The sequence below is a fragment of the Girardinichthys multiradiatus genome, chromosome 13 (assembly GCF_021462225.1).
Source record: "Girardinichthys multiradiatus isolate DD_20200921_A chromosome 13, DD_fGirMul_XY1, whole genome shotgun sequence".
Classification (NCBI taxonomy): Eukaryota; Metazoa; Chordata; class Actinopteri; order Cyprinodontiformes; family Goodeidae; genus Girardinichthys; species Girardinichthys multiradiatus.
The window spans coordinates 17247534-17267962 of NC_061806.1; the positions used below are offsets into that span (position 1 = coordinate 17247534).

Here is a 20429-nt window from a genome sequence, read left to right on the forward strand (position 1 = left end):
TTACACATGAGTTCTCCATTTTTTTCTTTGTTTTAACTGATAATGACAAAATGAGAAATATCAGACTTAAACTACAAAAGCAATCAGAGAGCCCAGCCCTCTGCCAGGGCCACTGAATGTCAGCTGCTGACAGGGAGAGGAAATATGTGGGAATTCCAAGCAGTCACACCATGGTCGGGCAATGATAACGAATCCCCCCAAAAAAATCAGTTCCTTGCCCTAATATACACCTTGTCTGAAAATTTTATCCAAATCCAGTCATTACGTTTTTGAGATATTTTGCAAAACAAACAAATAATAACCTCCGTGGTGCAGGTAATAATAGACTGAGCAAAATGTTACTATGCCCTGATATGTACACTGGTTTTCAATAGTGTAAACAATCCTGTTTTTGTAATGTGACTAAATAAACCTGTAATAAATAATATTAAAAGAAAATCCTGAAAACAGAAAAATGTCAGAAAAATTTGGAACAAAAATATTAAAAAAAAAAGATAAATGTGCAATAATCTATTTGCATCAGTGTATACACCTTAACCAAATACTCGGTATTTTAGACTTTGAAACAGCAGGGTGTGTGGTGACTCCTGTCTTTGCCTGCCTTAATATTTTACATTTTGTCTCTGGTGAAATAAAATTGTTTTTTGACTGGGAACATCTGGTCCCAATGTTTCCTGCTTTTTGAACTCAGGTGCTTCCCACACCCTTGTTCTCCCAACGGCAAGTCTCCCAGTTTTTTGGTTTTCTTAGTTTTCGTTTACTTTGGTTGTTTGAGTTTGTTTAATGTGCCACTTGCGCATTCACTCTTTTATAAGCATCCACACCCAACACAACTGATTCACTGATACCCACATCCTATACTTTAATTATTTTTGGTGTATTGTTTTGCCTAAACTTAAGCTGATTTACTAAAAAAAAAAAACAGAACATTTAGCTGCTGCAATCATGCATCTCATCTTGTCACAAATCAAGCTCATAACCTTTTGGTTTTAGAATATTAGTTTTTGCGCTGCCGTTTGATTTGATATACCGAGCCAGAATTATACCAGCGCTTTGTTAATAGGTACTAAAAAAGTGGGGTTTTTCTGCAGTTTGCTAAGGGTGGGGTGCATTGATAGTGTCTTTCAATTGTGTACACACCCTTGTTAAAATGCCAGATTTTTGTGATGAAAAAAGTACAATGTGGAACAGAGGTAAAAATAAAAAAAAACTGAAATAATTTAGTTGAATAAGTGTACCTGCCCTAAAAATACTTGGAAGAAACTTCTGATTTAATTTTAAAGTTTTTCTTTGGAATACATTTAATAATTATATTTATTCTTGTTGTCATAGTATTAGGAAGTTGTTTTGACCCACATGCAGAATCAAGGCAGGAATAATAGTTTTAAAATTGATTTACAAATATGTACAAAGGATGTAAGAGATCGGCTTCAAGTGAACGAGTTAATTGGCGTCTGAGAGAAGATGATGAGGATTAGTGAAGATGGTTTAATCTAGCCAGTATTGTAAATGAGCAAGTTGCTTGCCATCCTCAAGTGGCTGGCAAGGACTGAAAAGGGGGAATTCATCCAGGTGACAGTCAGTGATTTGTTAGTCTGGAGGCGTGTGGTCCAAGTTGGTTTAAGTTTTTGAGCACAGAGTTGGTGTTGAGAGTGGGCAGGCAGGTTTGGGTTATAAAAAAAAAGAAGCTTCTTGTTTCATCCAGGAAGGTCCTTGAAATATTCTTGTTTCTTGCAGAGCAGGTTTTTGCAGGCAAGGTAGCAACCAAAATAAGAGGTGGTAAGCTTGGAGAAAATCCGATAGAAAACATGAAGATTTGGCAGAATTGTTACTAAACATATTTTGCAAGAAACTTGGGGCTTGAGTCTACCAGCAGGATTGACCATCAAGCAAAGAATAGCTGACTAACAGCTCCTTAAATCTCTAGCAGCCTGGATGAGACAACTGACAACAGGTGTGCAGTCTGGAACCTGCCATCACGCCCACCAGCAAAGACATACATACACATCAAGATCATGACACTTGCAGGATTTCTTGGGACATTTTCTTATTTTTGTGCTTCAGCTAAAGCCATAATGTGCATAAAGGCTACAAAGGATCAAAATAATCTCATTATACAAAACTATCAGTCAAGACAAGGCAGCAAAACAGACATGAATAATGGAAGAAAAAAATAGGAAAACAGTTTCCAAAATTATTGGAAGACAAAATAGAAATTGGTTCAACAGGCTGCCAAGAGGCTCACAGGAAAAAGAAAAGAGCTGTGTGAAATTCTCTTAAACAGTAGTTGTTGTGTTCTATATGTGGCAGTAATCCATTGTATTATCCGTGTGTCTGGTCTGAAGAGTGGGATTGCAAAACAAAACCATTTTCTTCCAAAGAAAACACCAAGGCCTGGCTAAAATCTCCCAAAACCTTGTGGAAGAATAGGTTATTTACTGAGGAAACTAGATTTGTTTGACATGTTTAACACAAACAATACTCACATCACCCTCATTTAAACATGGTAAAACTTAGGTTTTTAATTGATGTGGATGAAAATATAAACAGTTCCATATACCTATTAGTTTAGATCTCAAAACCTTTAGGTGATGTACTGGGAGGCTAAAGATAAGGAGGGATTTTATATTTTCTTTTTGTCATTTATGAGTCCAAGCATACATCCAAATCAACCAGATAATGGTTCCACAAGAACAAAATTAAATATTTGGGGATGGTCAAGTCATAATTCCTAAATACATCTCATAAAAAAAATATGTGGGGTCTTTTCATAAGGGCTGTGGACAAGAATTGTCATCACAAATGCTAACTTAAAATCAAAAGGTATTCAGCAAAACAAGTAGTTGAAGAATTTATTTTCTTTTTATATTTCTTCTCAAACATGTTTGTTTTAAGTTGAATGGTACAGGATCCATGCATATTAAAGGTGACAAATGGTTTGAAGTGATTTATAATTGTCAGTTTTTTTGTAACAGGATGCCTGACATTTTACAATGGGGCGTAGACTTTTCAGATCCACTGTAAAACCCGGGAATTGAAGCTGGGTGTACTTTCTTTTAACCATGACTGTATTACAAACACCCACTCTGTTATAACTGAGTTATAAAATACATGATAAATCAAGCTGAGTAGCTTAGATAACTAAACCTCCCCACAGCCTGACAGCAAAGAGGCAAAGCAATGGTTTCATTATAAATCATAATTGGATTGCAAAATAATCCACTCAAGAGATTTTTTGGATTATGCAGCCATAAAGGGGCGAGAACAGAGCATGTAAAGCTTTGCTGCTATCTTTCCTGATAGTCATGATTTATGTGATAGCTTGTGATTACATGATAATGATAGCACAATGCTTCACCTAAACTGACATGATAGTGTTTCATTACCCAGCTTGAAATCGTTTTTTTTATGACCTTGTAAAAGAAAAAAAAATAACATTCTTAAAGAAAACAGCTGGATGGGTTGTGTTCAATTTATGGGTGCCAATAATTTTATGTTCAGTGGAAGGATCAAAACTCTAAACTCTCTGTCACCTAACATACAAAATGCAAAATGTCTCGAGAAACCTACTTCTGCTAATTCCATTGCATAGTAAAAAAGTTTTGTAACTAGAATTGACTGAAAGTTACAGGTCGATATACACTGATATACATTTTTTAAGATTAAAGATAATGACAGGATCTTATTACTATGTGTAGCATCTGACGATTAAATAGGTCATTACAGCTACCTTGTGATGAAAACACACTTTCAACTAGGAGTTCAATGTTTTATGAAAAAAAAGTTAAAAATGTACCTCTTTTCTCTTCACATTGTCTGTACTAGCACTTATGCAATGTTCAATGTCATTTTCCTTCTTTCTCAAGCAATAAAAGATCAAAATGATCAAACAAATGTGTTTTGTATGTTTTAAGTGGCCAAATATCATGCCAGAGACCAAAATCTGTCTCTTCATCCTGGCTTCAATAATAAAGTGGATAAACAACCCCAGCAAGAGGTGATGTAAAAAAAAGTAATATCCTGAGTCAAGATCAGCTAATGTTGTACTCCATCTTTTGCCAATTACCACTGGTGCCTACCAACTCCAGTAGGACTTGAGTAAAAGATTTAAAATACTACTAAAAGTGCATTAGGCAAGGGTTTAGTTAAAAAAAAAAAATCAAGTAATTTAGTTGTGTTCTTTTAGGATAGGTAATAACTCATCAGGGCATGACATTCTGGATTCTCCATAACACATTTTCAATCTCCAACATAAGGTTGCCACTTAAAAGCTGTTCAATACTGAGTTAATGTGCTTTCAGCAGAAATAAATCAACAATGCAAATCAATATCCAAATACTTCTTCAGTACCTTGTCGTTTGCATTTCTTCTGAAAACACAAGAGCAGAAGCCCAGTAACGGCTAGTGTTAAGTTGCTGGCTGAGCTCTATGTGGAGTTGGAGATACGTTAAAATTGTGCCCAACATTCTTCAACAAAATACAACCAACCTTTTTTACAGTTTAAGTACTAGGTTGTCAAAATAATTGAAATGTCAACGTTTATTTTCTTAAAAATCAATATAAACTGAGCTGTGCTCATCTACCCAAGTTAGCACAACAGTGCTGCAGACAGGTAGACAGTCAGCTCCTTCCCATCCTTGCAGCAACACACCTGAAAAAAGATAGCTGACAGTCATAATGGTGAGCTGGTGCAAGAAGATTAAAACTCCTGTAATGTAGCGAGTATATCTTGCTACCCTCTACGGCTGAAAAGTAAAAACAAAGCCGTAGTTTGGAGATATTATTCAATTAAGCAGACAAACAAGAAAAGCCAAAGAGCATGAATAAGTACTTACACAAGTTTTGCCATGGAGCAATGGTTGCAAACTTGGCAAAGCATCTCAATCAGTAACACAAATAATGAGGTATTTAAAAGTAGAGTAGCGTTTCTGTTTCTACAACAGAAACAGCAAAGTCTTAAACATGCCGCAAGGCTTAAGTTAACAATATTTGTTTAAATGATAACATCATACAACATTACTCTTCGGTTCAATAGCTGGCAGCTATTCCTAATAGTCAGGTTTGTCTTAGTATTTGAAAGAAATTTTGATAGGAGCTGCACTTTTCAACATTAATAAACAAAGATAATGTAACAAGTTAGGAATTTTATCTTAAACCTTTTTTCTAAATAAAAGCCCACCATTGAGTCAGAATCAAAACAAAATGTCCCCAGGACCTTAAAAACATCAACTTTTGAAATCAGTCGATATGAACCAAATGTCATTTAAAGAATGTTAGATTATCGGGTTTCCACAAACTTATTCAAAAACTGAATCAAAAATGCTTACTTTATCACGGCTTTTAACACTTGATGCTTTCTTGTCTAGATTTTGCTGCATTAGTTAGTTTTTCCTTTTATTTAAATGGTTGCTGACACGTTCTTTACTTTTTGATTTTGGACAACATAAAGATATTTTTTTATATTTCTGTTGTTTTTATGGTAAATAAAAAAATAACTGTTTGGCGCAGTTGGTAGCACTGTTGCCTTGCAGCAAGAAGGTCCTGGGTTCGATTCCTGGCCGGGGGTCTTTCTGCATGGAGTTTGCATGTTCTCCCCGTGCATGCGTGGGTTCTCACCGGGTACTCTGGCTTCCTCCCACAGTCCAAAGACATGCCTGTTAGGTTAATTGGTCTCTAAATTGCCCTTAGGTGTATGAATGAGTGTGTGCATGGTTGTTTGTGTGTTGCCCTGTGATGGACTGGCAACCTGTCCAGGGTGTACCCCGCCTCTTGCCCATAGACTGCTGAAGATAGGCACCAGCTCCCCCGTGACCCACTATGGAATAAGCGGTAGAAAATGACTGACTGGTTTTTTGTTTTTTTCCACAGTACCGAAAATAGTATCGAGTGCCAAGTTGTTTGCTTGATGTTGGTTTTGAGTTTGAAATGTTCGCATAGAAGCAAGTACTGATATACCTCAAAATGTCTTGGATTGTTCTTAGCCTCTTCATTTGCAGCTTTGGAGTTATATGGCAGCATTCGTAATCAGATGTAATTTTTTTTAGGTCATCCTCCCAATCTTTCAAAGATAAAGAGACCGGCATAATTATTGTATATTATCCTGTTTAAGGTGTAAAACTTGATTTTCTCACGTGTATAAAATTTAAATTGAAGCATCATGGGTAATAGGACTAAGGCAGAGACTTTTAGTGTAAACTTAAAACTCGTAAAACTGGTATTTTTTAGATATTTGTTTTGTACCTTCTGAATCTTATGATTGCCCATGTTTAGTAAACACATTCCCTTTTTATAGAAAGAAAAGTGTGTTGCAGGTTTGGATTTTCATTAAAACAATATGAATTATTAAAATTGTTTCATAGCACGTAAAATAGTGGACTGTATTGGCAGAAGGCTGCTTAAAGGGGTCCTTCATAAACAGTATAACTGATCATCTAAATCGTATTCATAAAGAAAACTGTGCAGAGAAAAGGTAAAACACAACAAAGAGTGCTTTGATCCTGGAGCATGCAGCCTGTAATAGCATACTACATGTGTGTTGTGTTTTATAGACCTTCTCACATGCGTCATGGTAAACTGCTGCAGTCTTCACCCATGCTAGTGACATCTTGAGCTTCTAAACTGCTAAAATAACCGTATAAACATTAAACTCCTATATAAAAAGAGAGGGAAAAACGTATAGAATTATGAACAAATTATACATATACAGAAGAACAATGTGTCTGGTGGGAGTAACACAAACAGAGGAGAGGGAATGTGGTTCAAAAAATAAAAAGCTCTGAAAAATTCAGAGATTGAAGCTTTGAACACAGCTTTAAACACAGCGAGTAACTGCATGATGATGAAAAAGAATCAGACTTGAAACACTTGCCAATATGTTTTCTGAAGAAATCCAACAGTAGAACAATCACTACAAAATAAATAAAGGAATTTAAATGAAGAAATAGATTCACAAAAGGAAGTGAAAGTGAGAAAAATTGTACATGAAACCGAAATGACAAGGGACTTGGAATAAGAGGGAGAGGCTTGCAGTCACTAATCCCAACATAAAAACATTCTGATTAGATTTATCCTTTACTCAGAGGATTAGAAAGTAAAACCTTCAACTCAGACTTAAATCAATTTAGTCAGGGTGCAACATTCACAGACACTACCCTACATTTTTTATCCAGATAGACTAACATTTAAGACTGAATCTGTGTGAAGTTATTCAAGTCCAGTTTTTTTCTTTTTCTTTTTTTATTGTAACCAAATGGTTAGCATTTATAAGTCATGTAGCCTTCTTACGGTAATATAAAATAGAAAAAGGTCAGTTATATGACTAATTCAGTAAAATTGTGGTTTCAAAAATTATAAGGAGCCATTACAGGAACTGTTGAAATTTGGTGATTTACATAATTTACAAACTATGTAGCATGGTTTTTATGATGCAACCAGTACACCAAGTGCATTGCAAAAGTTTATTTCCTATTAAACCTTTCCTTTTACACTTCCAACCACGAACTTTAGTGTATTTTAAATTGATTTTATGTTATAGACCAACACAATGTAGTGCATAATTGTAAAGAAGGAAAATAAGTTGTTTTTGTCCTGATAAAAATAGAAAAAGGGTGATTTCAATTTGTATTCAGCTTCATTTACTCTCATTCCTCAAACACAAAATCCAGTGCAATCCATCAGAAATTGGCTAATTAGCAAATAGAGTCCGACAAATAATGTTATCCTGTGAAGTCATCAGATGTTTATTTTGGAACAATAGTGAACAAAATGCATCATCGAGATTAAGTAAAGGTGGTCAGGGAAAACGGGGAGAAATCTTAAGCAGAATACCATCATCATCGTCCAAGAATGGAAAGCAGTATATCATAACTACATACATACAAAGTCATAGTTGCCCACCTAAACTGACAAGCTGGGCGTTAACAGGGCATACATTTGTTGTGCATTCCACAAATGTGGCCTTCATTCATGTGTGGAAGAGAAAGTTTATTTAAAAACTTCCAAAACCTATGACATTTAAGTGTGAAATGCTCAGTGTTCTTGTCTGTACCACAGCAATTACAAAGATAATTTAGTCTAGCATTTGCTGCCCACCTTCTGGTTATGAGACAATTCAGATTCATCAAGAAAGGGGGAGCAACAGGAGGGACAAGTAAAATGGAGGCCTCGACATCCAGAAAAATGATGCTACATTTGAGCGGGTATCCAATCTTGATCAGTGCCCATGATTCCAGCATACTTAAAACCATGCTTATAGGAGCACACTTCCTCTGTTCATCCAACTTTGTCAAATTTATGTTTTTTGGCCAAGCTCTTTTCGCTTTTATTTCACCATTCCCTCCCTTAGCACCAGGTGTGCATTTGTGTTTTTGCAGTGCAAGCACTCTCAGCCTGCCCGTTCCTTATCCTATATTGTCCATCTGTTGATACACAACTATTGGCGTAGTCTGTTCTTAGGGAGGGCAGATCCTTAAAGGGAGCTTGGGACAAACATATCCACCAGCATACCTATTACATTACGTTCAGCGTGGCTGTGGTAGAGAACAACAGTGCCTGGCAAAATTAGTCTTAATTCATAATCACATGTCTGAATCAAGTTTTGTAAATAGAATCTAAACGTATATTTTAAGGGACTGCAAAATGTGCATGCTGTACAGGGAGATTTGTGATGAGAAAACAACAGGATGTAGAATTTCAAAGAAAACCAAAATAGAACTTCTAAATATAAACACATCTAAATAGGATTTTTTTTCAAATGCCACATGACTGTTCCAGTTACAAATAACCTGTGAAAAGAAATATTTTAACCAATCCAGAGTTTAACCCCTTAAGCCTGAGCATGGTTAAGCCCCGCCCACTTTTCTCTGGCCGTAAAACTGGTTAAAACACGGTTAAGTTTTTATTTTTCTAAATATCTCGGAAGATGAGGCTTTAATGTTGATAAATCAAGTCGTCAAATTTGTTTTACACAAATTATTTCGGTTTTACAGCACTTTAAAAACACAGGAAGTTGTTTTAAGGTCCTACCGGAAGTGGTGTTTCTTTTGGGACAATGCTTCCGTACACAGACTATGGTCCGCCCCACTTGGCCAGTATGGACGGAGACCCTCACCTTTCGAACGAGGTACGTCACGTGTTTGCTCGACGTTTTCCTGTGGCGTAATTTCCGTGCGCAACGGAGGTTATAAAATCGGCATTCTCAGCTGCTTTGCGCACAGTTGTCATTACGCACAGCTTTAGTCCAAGTCAGCTTGTTGTTCTGCTTCGGCTGTGTTTTCGTTTGTTGGATTTCTTTTATAATTATGGCGCAGAAGAGGCAGATGACCGCTCTGGAAGCGTTGGGGGAAATTACCAGGTTGAGCGATATTGACATAGTGGATTCTTCAGATACAGCTGTGGAGTTTGATGAGGAAGACGATGAGCAACTTCTTCTCATTCACCCGATTCATAAGTAAGTAATACCGTTACTTTTTATTTCAAGCCTCTTTATATTACATGGCGTACCGACCCCACTCCAGTACAACAAAGAAATACATACCTGTCCTGTATGGTGACTGGCTGTCTGAAAGCTTGTTATGAATCTGTTTTATTATTTACACTTTACCAATTACTCTACTGTTTTATAACATTGCTGTTTTGTGTTATTTGTCTATTTTTGGAGTACAGTAGCAAATAATTCATCAACTTGTGAACAGAAAACTTAGCTATGAACTAATCAATTTCTATATTTTTACAGCCTATATTTCTATTTCTATATTTTTTTTATACATAACTGCTTTTTTCACATTTGTTGACATTGTTTTCCATTGAAAATTCTTGTTTTCAAAACTGACAAAACTATACAATTCAACTTGTTTTTTATTCATTATATTTTACTTTACTGTTTTCTTCTTCCTATTATTAATTTATTCTTTACAGAATTTGGCCAGAACTGTACAGCAGCAGCAGCAGCAGAAGAGGCTGGATGTCACAGAGTGTACATAGACCAATCGCATCCTGTTTCTGCTCACATGCTCGCCCTCAGCTGCACTTCACTCCACCCACTACCTTCTCCGTGTCAGAGAAGGAAGTCAATAGACTGTTTCAGAGGCAGGAACCCTGTAAAGCAGCTGAGCCGGACTATGTCTCCCCATCCGCCCTGAAACGCTGTGCTGATCGGCTGTCTCCGGTGTTCGCAGACATTTTTAACACCTCACTGGAGACATGCCATGTGCCTGCCTGCCTGCCTGCCTGCTTTAAAGCATCCACCATCATCCCTGTCTCCAAGGACCACAGGACTAAATGACTTCAGACCCATCACCCTGCCCTCTGTGGTAATGAAGTCCATCAGGACTAAAACCTCTCGCGACAAAAACACCTTCTTTCCCTCTGCAGCTAGCCTCATTAACAAGGCCCCGGTCCTCCACTGACACTTCCCCCTTCCAAATAATACGAAAATCTCAGCACATGCCAATACTATTTTATTCAATTTTATATTGTTATTGTATTCTCATGACATTCCTATACAACTTGTTTTTGCTTTTTAACTATATATTTCCAGATGTATTTATGTCAACTGCATGTGTGTCTATGTCTAGCACCTTACCACCAAAGCAAATTCCTTGTACGTGTGAAACACTACTCGTTTGTTTTTTTCTGTTTCTGATCCTGAAATGTTGCTTGAGGTTGTCATTTTTCAATAAAAGACATTTAATTGCTTTCCATCTTACACTGACTATTAGTTTTGGTGTGACCTGATGAGCTTAGTGGTCTCTTCTCTCGGAAAAAAGGCTGACAGCGGCAGAAGTCCTCATCCACCTGGCCGAGGGAATGCTCCTTCTTTTCACTGGGCGATCTTCACGCTTCCAATTTTCCTGCCCGGCCTGTTTTTCGATAACAGTGATGATCACTTGACCATACATGTTGAAACGCTTTCTGATCAATGTAAAAAAAATATGATTCGTGTACTTGGCTGGTTGGCAGGACAGAAGTGATGTGTAAGCAGGTTCTCTCTCCAAAATAGGTTTGGTACTCCTGAGGTCCATGCTGGATTATGAATGTGTTGCTCATATGTCAGCTGCTGACTCTTCATTTTGCAAAAACCTAGATGCCTTGCAATCTTAGGCCCTGAAAACATGTGGTGGAACATTCAGAACATGGTCAGTATCGGCAAGGCAGGTGGAAATGGGTGATGTGCCACTAAGAAGATCTGAAATGGTGCTGACAGATTCAGCCAGTCTCCAGTGGCATGTGGCAATACCTCTTGTAGCCCCCATCTTAAATGACTGCTGGCAGCCTAGGAGTAGATCATTCACAATATAGCCCTCGAGCCCCACGTTCTTCCATCGCTCCCTGGGTTTTTCCACTACTTACATGTAGAATTTAATATCCAGAATGAACTAAAGGGCAAGTAGACACATGGTGTTGCCTTGTTCACTATTACTTTGATAAATACTACCCATATTCAGTGTTAGTGTTGACTGGATGGTTCTAAGGATCCACATAGCGGGGTTGCATGTTCCATCTACAGAAGTAGAATATATCATTTAAAATACACTGGTTGTTTATGAATTCATTCTGTTGAACTGCTAGCAATTCATTTGCTTTACAGCTGATAGAAGAGAAGGGGTTGAGTAGGCCATTCAAATTCCATGAAATAAGTCAGAAATCAAGTCACTCGTTAGGCGTTCAGGATGACAAGAACCCTGGGATGTCAGTGATACTGGAACTCATCTAGATAACTGTCAGAGTTAGACACACTGATAAACTCAGAGAAGGTATGCAATGAAGACACAAGCGAGTCAAAGTTATCTTTGGCTGGCCAGGGAGAGACAGTCTGCTACTAATCAGTGACTTCCTTCTCTCAAAGGAGCTGCTCTCTGAACACACCTTTTTATTAGTTCATAAAACACTCAAGATAAATGTGAAATGTATTCAAACCACTTCCATCAAAGTTGACCAAACTAAATAAATGAAAATGTCTTTTAATGATAAGTCATAAGGATAAAAAAACTTCTTAACCAAGCAGTGATAATTTGTGTACAAATCTTCCAACAATAACATTCAAAGAAGGGCTGCTAATAGGGGGGGCGGCAGTGAACAGGACACGAAGGTTCAGTAATCCCTTGTTTAAGAACTGAACCTACTGCTCTCAGCGACTCCTTAAATATGATAAATAGGTATGTAACAAGAAAATGTAATCAATCAATTTGAAACAGTAAAGCATGTTTTCCTTTTTTACTGAGAATGAAATGTTTTTTAAAAGACTTTATTTGTCTGAAGAAAGTTCTGTCCTGCAGTCCAAGCTCACTTGATGGCAGTATTGCACCCTTAAACTAGTCTGCCTGCCGCCGATGGACAGAAGAAGAAGAAGAAGCAGACGAAGAACCACAAGATGGTGGCTACTTGAAGGCCCCTTTACTGCAGCTGTCTGTGGGCTGCAGCTCCCGCTTAAAAAGGAGACAAAGACATGCAGCAGCTTTGGCTTCCGGTCCGAGAAAACATGGTGGGTGAGTTGCGGGCTGACTGGTCAGCCTTGGCTGGGTTGAGTGGTTGTAGGGGCTGAGAAAAGTGTTGGTTTGCAATGAAAGAAAAAAACGTAAATGAAATAAAAAGAGGTATTTTGTGTTTTTCCAAAGCCTAAAACACAGAAGTAGAATGAAAGAGTGAAGAAGTGGAGCCACTCTAGCTGCAGCAAGAAGAAGGACATTGCGCATGCGCGGAACGTTCCATGACCGTTTTACATGTCATATATATGTTTTGGCCGTTCAGATGTTGGCTGGAATTGGTGGCGTACTGGGTAGAGCCGCTGGGCCGGCAAGCGTGTGCTCCCTGGTTCGATTCCTGTCATTTCCAGTTTTTGTTTTTACTTTGCCGCCATTTTGCTTCCCCCCTCTTCAAATCATCATGTCTAAGCATAGGTCGTCGCTATCACATTCTCAAACTTTCATAACCTTGAGGAAAAATAGCACATTGTCACAGGAACAAGAACTGACACTTGTAATACTTTATCTACATCATTTATTATTTGAATTCCCATACATTGCAGCTACATGTAGATGTGTAGCAGTTCCACGTGGCTTTAAAACACGGTTGCCTTTATAAGACTCAAAGCTTGGACTCCTTTAGCTTACACACCGTGTGTCATTTTTTTTCCTGAGAAGGAAAAATGGAGAAATCGCCGGTGCACTTTCTCTGTCATCTGTCATCTCCTTCAGATTGTGTTTTTCATCAAGAAAATAATAGGTAACATGCCAGGACTGTAGTTGACATGCCTCTTGAGATCAAACTGGGAAACTCGTGGGATGCATCTAGGTGAAATAAACCACAACAATGTCTGCTCTCAAAGCATGCATCACGCTGCCAGTATACAGCCAGTCTTAATGGTCATTTTTATTCTCTGTTTTTATCCCAGGTGCTTGGTAGGAAACCCCAGAGAGAGGAGCTCTGTTGCGTAGCTGCTGAAGCATCCGTACCTCCGGCTGAAGCCACGTTATCTCCTGATCCAGGTACAGATGAGGAAAGTAAAAGGATTGACGTTGTTTGGTGCCAACAACACGCATTGTCTACAGTCCAAACGGCAACCGTAAGAGGATCCTAACAGACCTGCCAACCTCTCAGCCTACGAGCAGCTGAATCCTCTGAGCAGCTGAAGTGAGACTTATATTGTGTAGCATCTTCTACCCCCCTACCCACCCCTATTCAACGCTAACTTTACTGTTTTCTTCTTCCTATTATTTATTTATTCTTTACAGAATTTGGCCAGAACTGTACAGTAGCAGCAGCAGCAGAAGAGGCTGGATGTCACAGAGTGTACATCGACCAATCGCATCCTGTTTCTGCTCACATGCTCGCCCTCAGCTGCACTTCACTCCACCCACTACCTTCTCCGTGTCAGAGAAGGAAGTCAATAGACTGTTTCAGAGGCAGGAACCCTGTAAAGCAGCTGAGCCGGACTATGTCTCCCCATCCGCCCTGAAGCGCTGTGCTGATCGGCTGTCTCCGGTGTTCGCAGACATTTTTAACACCTCACTGGAGACATGCCATGTGCCTGCCTGCTTTAAAGCATCCACCATCATCCCTGTCTCCAAGGACCACAGGACTAAATGACTTCAGACCCATCACCCTGCCCTTTGTGGTAATGAAGTCCATCAGGACTAAAACCTCTCGCGACAAAAACACCTTCTTTCCCTCTGCAGCTAGCCTCATTAACAAGGCCCCGGTCCTCCACTGACACTTCCCCCTTCCAAATAATACGAAAATCTCAGCACATGCCAATACTATTTTATTCAATTTTATATTGTTATTGTATTCTCATGACATTCCTATACAACTTGTTTTTGCTTTTTAACTATATATTTCCAGATGTATTTATGTCAACTGCATGTGTGTCTATGTCTAGCACCTTACCACCAAAGCAAATTCCTTGTACGTGTGAAACACTACTCGTTTGTTTTTTTCTGTTTCTGATCCTGAAATGTTGCTTGAGGTTGTCATTTTTCAATAAAAGACATTTAATTGCTTTCCATCTTACACTGACTATTAGTTTTGGTGTGACCTGATGAGCTTAGTGGTCTCTTCTCTCGGAAAAAAGGCTGACAGCGGCAGAAGTCCTCATCCACCTGGCCGAGGGAATGCTCCTTCTTTTCACTGGGCGATCTTCACGCTTCCAATTTTCCTGCCCGGCCTGTTTTTCGATAACAGTGATGATCACTTGACCATACATGTTGAAACGCTTTCTGATCAATGTAAAAAAAATATGATTCGTGTACTTGGCTGGTTGGCAGGACAGAAGTGATGTGTAAGCAGGTTCTCTCTCCAAAATAGGTTTGGTACTCCTGAGGTCCATGCTGGATTATGAATGTGTTGCTCATATATCAGCTGCTGACTCTTCATTTTGCAAAAACCTAGATGCCTTGCAATCTTAGGCCCTGAAAACATGTGGTGGAACATTCAGAACATGGTCAGTATCGGCAAGGCAGGTGGAAATGGGTGATGTGCCACTAAGAAGATCTGAAATGGTGCTGACAGATTCAGCCAGTCTCCAGTGGCATGTGGCAATACCTCTTGTAGCCCCCATCTTAAATGACTGCTGGCAGCCTAGGAGTAGATCATTCACAATATAGCCCTCGATCCCCACGTTCTTCCATCGCTCCCTGGGTTTTTCCACTACTTACATGTAGAATTTAATATCCAGAATGAACTAAAGGGCAAGTAGACACATGGTGTTGCCTTGTTCACTATTTGATAAATACTACCCATATTCAGTGTTAGTGTTGACTGGATGGTTCTAAGGATCCACATAGCGGGGTTGCATGTTCCATCTACAGAAGTAGAACATATCATTTAAAATACACTGGTTGTTTATGAATTCATTCTGTTGAACTGCTAGCAATTCATTTGCTTTACAGCTGATAGAAGAGAAGGGGTTGAGTAGGCCATTCAAATTCCATGAAATAAGTCAGAAATCAAGTCACTCGTTAGGCGTTCAGGATGACAAGAACCCTGGGATGTCCGTGATACTGGAACACATCTAGATAACTGTCAGAGTTAGACACACTGATAAACTCAGAGAAGGTATGCAATGAAGACACAAGCGAGTCAAAGTTATCTTTGGCTGGCCAGGGAGAGACAGTCTGCTACTAATCAGTGACTTCCTTCTCTCAAAGGAGCTGCTCTCTGAACACACCTTTTTATTAGTTCATAAAACACTCAAGATAAATGTGAAATGTATTCAAACCACTTCCATCAAAGTTGACCAAACTAAATAAATGAAAATGTCTTTTAATGATAAGTCATAAGGATAAAGAAACTTCTTAACCAAGCAGTGATAATTTGTGTACAAATCTTCCAACAATAACATTCAAAGAAGGGCTGCTAATAGGGGGGGCGGCAGTGAACAGGACACGAAGGTTCAGTAATCCCTTGTTTAAGAACTGAACCTACTGCTCTCAGCGACTCCTTAAATATGATAAATAGGTATGTAACAAGAAAATGTAATCAATCAATTTGAAACAGTAAAGCATGTTTTCCTTTTTTACTGAGAATGAAATGTTTTTTAAAAGACTTTATTTGTCTGAACAAAGTTCTGTCCTGCAGTCCAAGCTCACTTGATGGCAGTATTGCACCCTTAAACTAGTCTGCCAGCCGCCAATGGACAGAAGAAGAAGAAGAAGAAGACGAAGAACCACAAGATGGTGGCTACTTGAAGGCCCCTTTACTGCAGCTGTCTGTGGGCTGCAGCTCCCGCTTAAAAAGGAGACAAAGACATGCAGCAGCTTTGGCTTCCGGTCCGAGAAAACATGGTGGGTGAGTTGCGGGCTGACTGGTCAGCCTTGGCTGGGTTGAGTGGTTGTAGGGGCTGAGAAAAGTGTTGGTTTGCAATGAAAGAAAAAAACGTAAATGAAATAAAAAGAGGTATTTTGTGTTTTTCCAAAGCCTAAAACACAGAAGTAGAATGAAAGAGTGAAGAAGTGGAGCCACTCTAGCTGCAGCAAGAAGAAGGACATTGCGCATGCGCGGAACGTTCCGTGACCGTTTTACATGTCATATATATGTTTTGGCCGTTCAGATGTTGGCTGGAATTGGTGGCGTACTGGGTAGAGCCGCTGGGCCGGCAAGCGTGTGCTCCCTGGTTCGATTCTCGTCATTTCCAGTTTTTGTTTTTGTTTTTACTTTGCCGCCATTTTGCTCCCCCCCACTTCAAATCATCATGTCTAAGCATAGGTCGTCGCTATCACATTCTCAAACTTTCATAACCTTGAGGAAAAATAGCACATTGTCACAGGAACAAGAACTGACACTTGTAATACTTTATCTACATCATTTATTATTTGAATTCCCATACATTGCAGCTACATGTAGATGTGTAGCAGTTCCACGTGGCTTTAAAACACTGTTGCCTTTATAAGACTCAAAGCTTGGACTCCTTTAGCTTACACACCGTGTGTCATTTTTTTTCCTGAGAAGGAAAAATGGAGAAATCGCCGGTGCACTTTCTCTGTCATCTGTCATCTCCTTCAGATTGTGTTTTTCATCAAGAAAATAATAGGTAACATGCCAGGACTGTAGTTGACATGCCTCTTGAGATCAAACTGGGACACTCGTGGGATGCATCTAGGTGAAATAAACCACAACAATGTCTGCTCTCAAAACATGCATCACGCTGCCAGTATACAGCAAGTCTTAATGGTCATTTTTATTCTCTGTTTTTATCCCAGGTGCTTGGTAGGAAACCCCAGAGAGAGGAGCTCTGTTGCGTAGCTGCTGAAGCATCCGTACCTCCGGCTGAAGCCACGTTATCTCCTGATCCAGGTACAGATGAGGAAAGTAAAAGGATTGACGTTGTTTGGTGCCAACAACACGCATTGTCTACAGTCCAAACGGCAACCGTAAGAGGATCCTAACAGACCTGCCAACCTCTCAGCCTACGAGCAGCTGAATCCTCTGAGCAGCTGAAGTGAGACTTATATTGTGTAGCATCTTCTACCCCCCTACCCACCCCTATTCAACGCTAACTTTACTGTTTTCTTCTTCCTATTATTTATTTATTCTTTACAGAATTTGGCCAGAACTGTACAGTAGCAGCAGCAGCAGAAGAGGCTGGATGTCACAGAGTGTACATCGACCAATCGCATCCTGTTTCTGCTCACATGCTCGCCCTCAGCTGCACTTCACTCCACCCACTACCTTCTCCGTGTCAGAGAAGGAAGTCAATAGACTGTTTCAGAGGCAGGAACCCTGTAAAGCAGCTGAGCCGGACTATGTCTCCCCATCCGCCCTGAAGCGCTGTGCTGATCGGCTGTCTCCGGTGTTCGCAGACATTTTTAACACCTCACTGGAGACATGCCATGTGCCTGCCTGCCTGCCTGCCTGCTTTAAAGCATCCACCATCATCCCTGTCTCCAAGGACCACAGGACTAAATGACTTCAGACCCATCACCCTGCCCTTTGTGGTAATGAAGTCCATCAGGACTAAAACCTCTCGCGACAAAAACACCTTCTTTCCCTCTGCAGCTAGCCTCATTAACAAGGCCCCGGTCCTCCACTGACACTTCCCCCTTCCAAATAATACGAAAATCTCAGCACATGCCAATACTATTTTATTCAATTTTATATTGTTATTGTATTCTCATGACATTCCTATACAACTTGTTTTTGCTTTTTAACTATATATTTCCAGATGTATTTATGTCAACTGCATGTGTGTCTATGTCTAGCACCTTACCACCAAAGCAAATTCCTTGTACGTGTGAAACACTACTCGTTTGTTTTTTTCTGTTTCTGATCCTGAAATGTTGCTTGAGGTTGTCATTTTTCAATAAAAGACATTTAATTGCTTTCCATCTTACACTGACTATTAGTTTTGGTGTGACCTGATGAGCTTAGTGGTCTCTTCTCTCGGAAAAAAGGCTGACAGCGGCAGAAGTCCTCATCCACCTGGCCGAGGGAATGCTCCTTCTTTTCACTGGGCGATCTTCACGCTTCCAATTTTCCTGCCCGGCCTGTATTTCGATAACAGTGATGATCACTTGACCATACATGTTGAAACGCTTTCTGATCAATGTAAAAAAAATATGATTCGTGTACTTGGCTGGTTGGCAGGACAGAAGTGATGTGTAAGCAGGTTCTCTCTCCAAAATAGGTTTGGTACTCCTGAGGTCCATGCTGGATTATGAATGTGTTGCTCATATGTCAGCTGCTGACTCTTCATTTTGCAAAAACCTAGATGCCTTGCAATCTTAGGCCCTGAAAACATGTGGTGGAACATTCAGAACATGGTCAGTATCGGCAAGGCAGGTGGAAATGGGTGATGTGCCACTAAGAAGATCTGAAATGGTGCTGACAGATTCAGCCAGTCTCCAGTGGCATGTGGCAATACCTCTTGTAGCCCCCATCTTAAATGACTGCTGGCAGCCTAGGAGTAGATCATTCACAATATAGCCCTCGAGCCCCACGTTCTTCCATCGCTCCCTGGGTTTTTCCACTACTTACATGTAGAATTTAATATCCAGAATGAACTAAAGGGCAAGTAGACACATGGTGTTGCCTTGTTCACTATTTGATAAATACTACCCATATTCAGTGTTAGTGTTGACTGGATGGTTCTAAGGATCCACATAGCGGGGTTGCATGTTCCATCTACAGAAGTAGAATATATCATTTAAAATACACTGGTTGTTTATGAATTCATTCTGTTGAACTGCTAGCAATTCATTTGCTTTACAGCTGATAGAAGAGAAGGGGTTGAGTAGGCCATTCAAATTCCATGAAATAAGTCAGAAATCAAGTCACTCGTTAGGCGTTCAGGATGACAAGAACCCTGGGATGTCAGTGATACTGGAACTCATCTAGATAACTGTCAGAGTTAGACACACTGATAAACTCAGAGAAGGTATGCAATGAAGACACAAGCGAGTCAAAGTTATCTTTGGCTGGCCAGGGAGAGACAGTCTGCTACTAATCAGTGACTTCCTTCTCTCAAAGGAGCTGCTCTCTGAACACACCTTTTTATTAGTTCATAAAACACTCAAGATAAATGTGAAATGTATTCAAACCACTTCCATCAAAGTTGACCAAACTAAATAAATGAAAATGTCTTTTAATGATAAGTCATAAGGATAAAGAAACTTCTTAACCAAGCAGTGATAATTTGTGTACAAATCTTCCAACAATAACATTCAAAGAAGGGCTGCTAATAGGGGGGGCGGCAGTGAACAGGACACGAAGGTTCAGTAATCCCTTGTTTAAGAACTGAACCTACTGCTCTCAGCGACTCCTTAAATATGATAAATAGGTATGTAACAAGAAAATGTAATCAATCAATTTGAAACAGTAAAGCATGTTTTCCTTTTTTACTGAGAATGAAATGTTTTTTAAAAGACTTTATTTGTCTGAAGAAAGTTCTGTCCTGCAGTCCAAGCTCACTTGATGGCAGTATTGCACCCTTAAACTAGTCTGCCTGCCGCCGATGGACAGAAGAAGAAGAAGAAGAATACGAAGAACCACAAGATGGTGGCTATTTGAAGGCCCCTTTACTGCAGCTGTCTGTGGGCTGCAGCTCCCGCTTAAAAAGGAGACAAAGACATGCAGCAGCTTTGGCTTCCGGTCCGAGAAAACATGGTGGGTGAGTTGCGGGCTGACTGGTCAGCCTTGGCTGGGTTGAGTGGTTGTAGGGGCTGAGAAAAGTGTTGGTTTGCAATGAAAGAAAAAAACGTAAATGAAATAAAAAGAGGTATTTTGTGTTTTTCCAAAGCCTAAAACACAGAAGTAGAATGAAAGAGTGAAGAAGTGGAGCCACTCTAGCTGCAGCAAGAAGAAGGACATTGCGCATGCGTGGAACGTTCCGTGACCGTTTTACATGTCATATATATGTTTTGGCCGTTCAGATGTTGGCTGGAATTGGTGGCGTACTGGGTAGAGCCGCTGGGCCGGCAAGCGTGTGCTCCCTGGTT

At 39.7% G+C, this 20429-nt stretch overlaps 1 long non-coding RNA gene across 1 annotated transcript; it reads left to right on the forward strand.

The window, feature by feature from the left end:
• Positions 1-16147: 16147 nt before the first annotated feature.
• Positions 16148-18331, forward strand: LOC124878807. Its single transcript, XR_007040860.1, has 3 exons — positions 16148-16280; positions 17196-17434; positions 17536-18331. It is a non-coding gene; the product is annotated as an uncharacterized LOC124878807 (long non-coding RNA).
• Positions 18332-20429: the final 2098 nt, after the last annotated feature.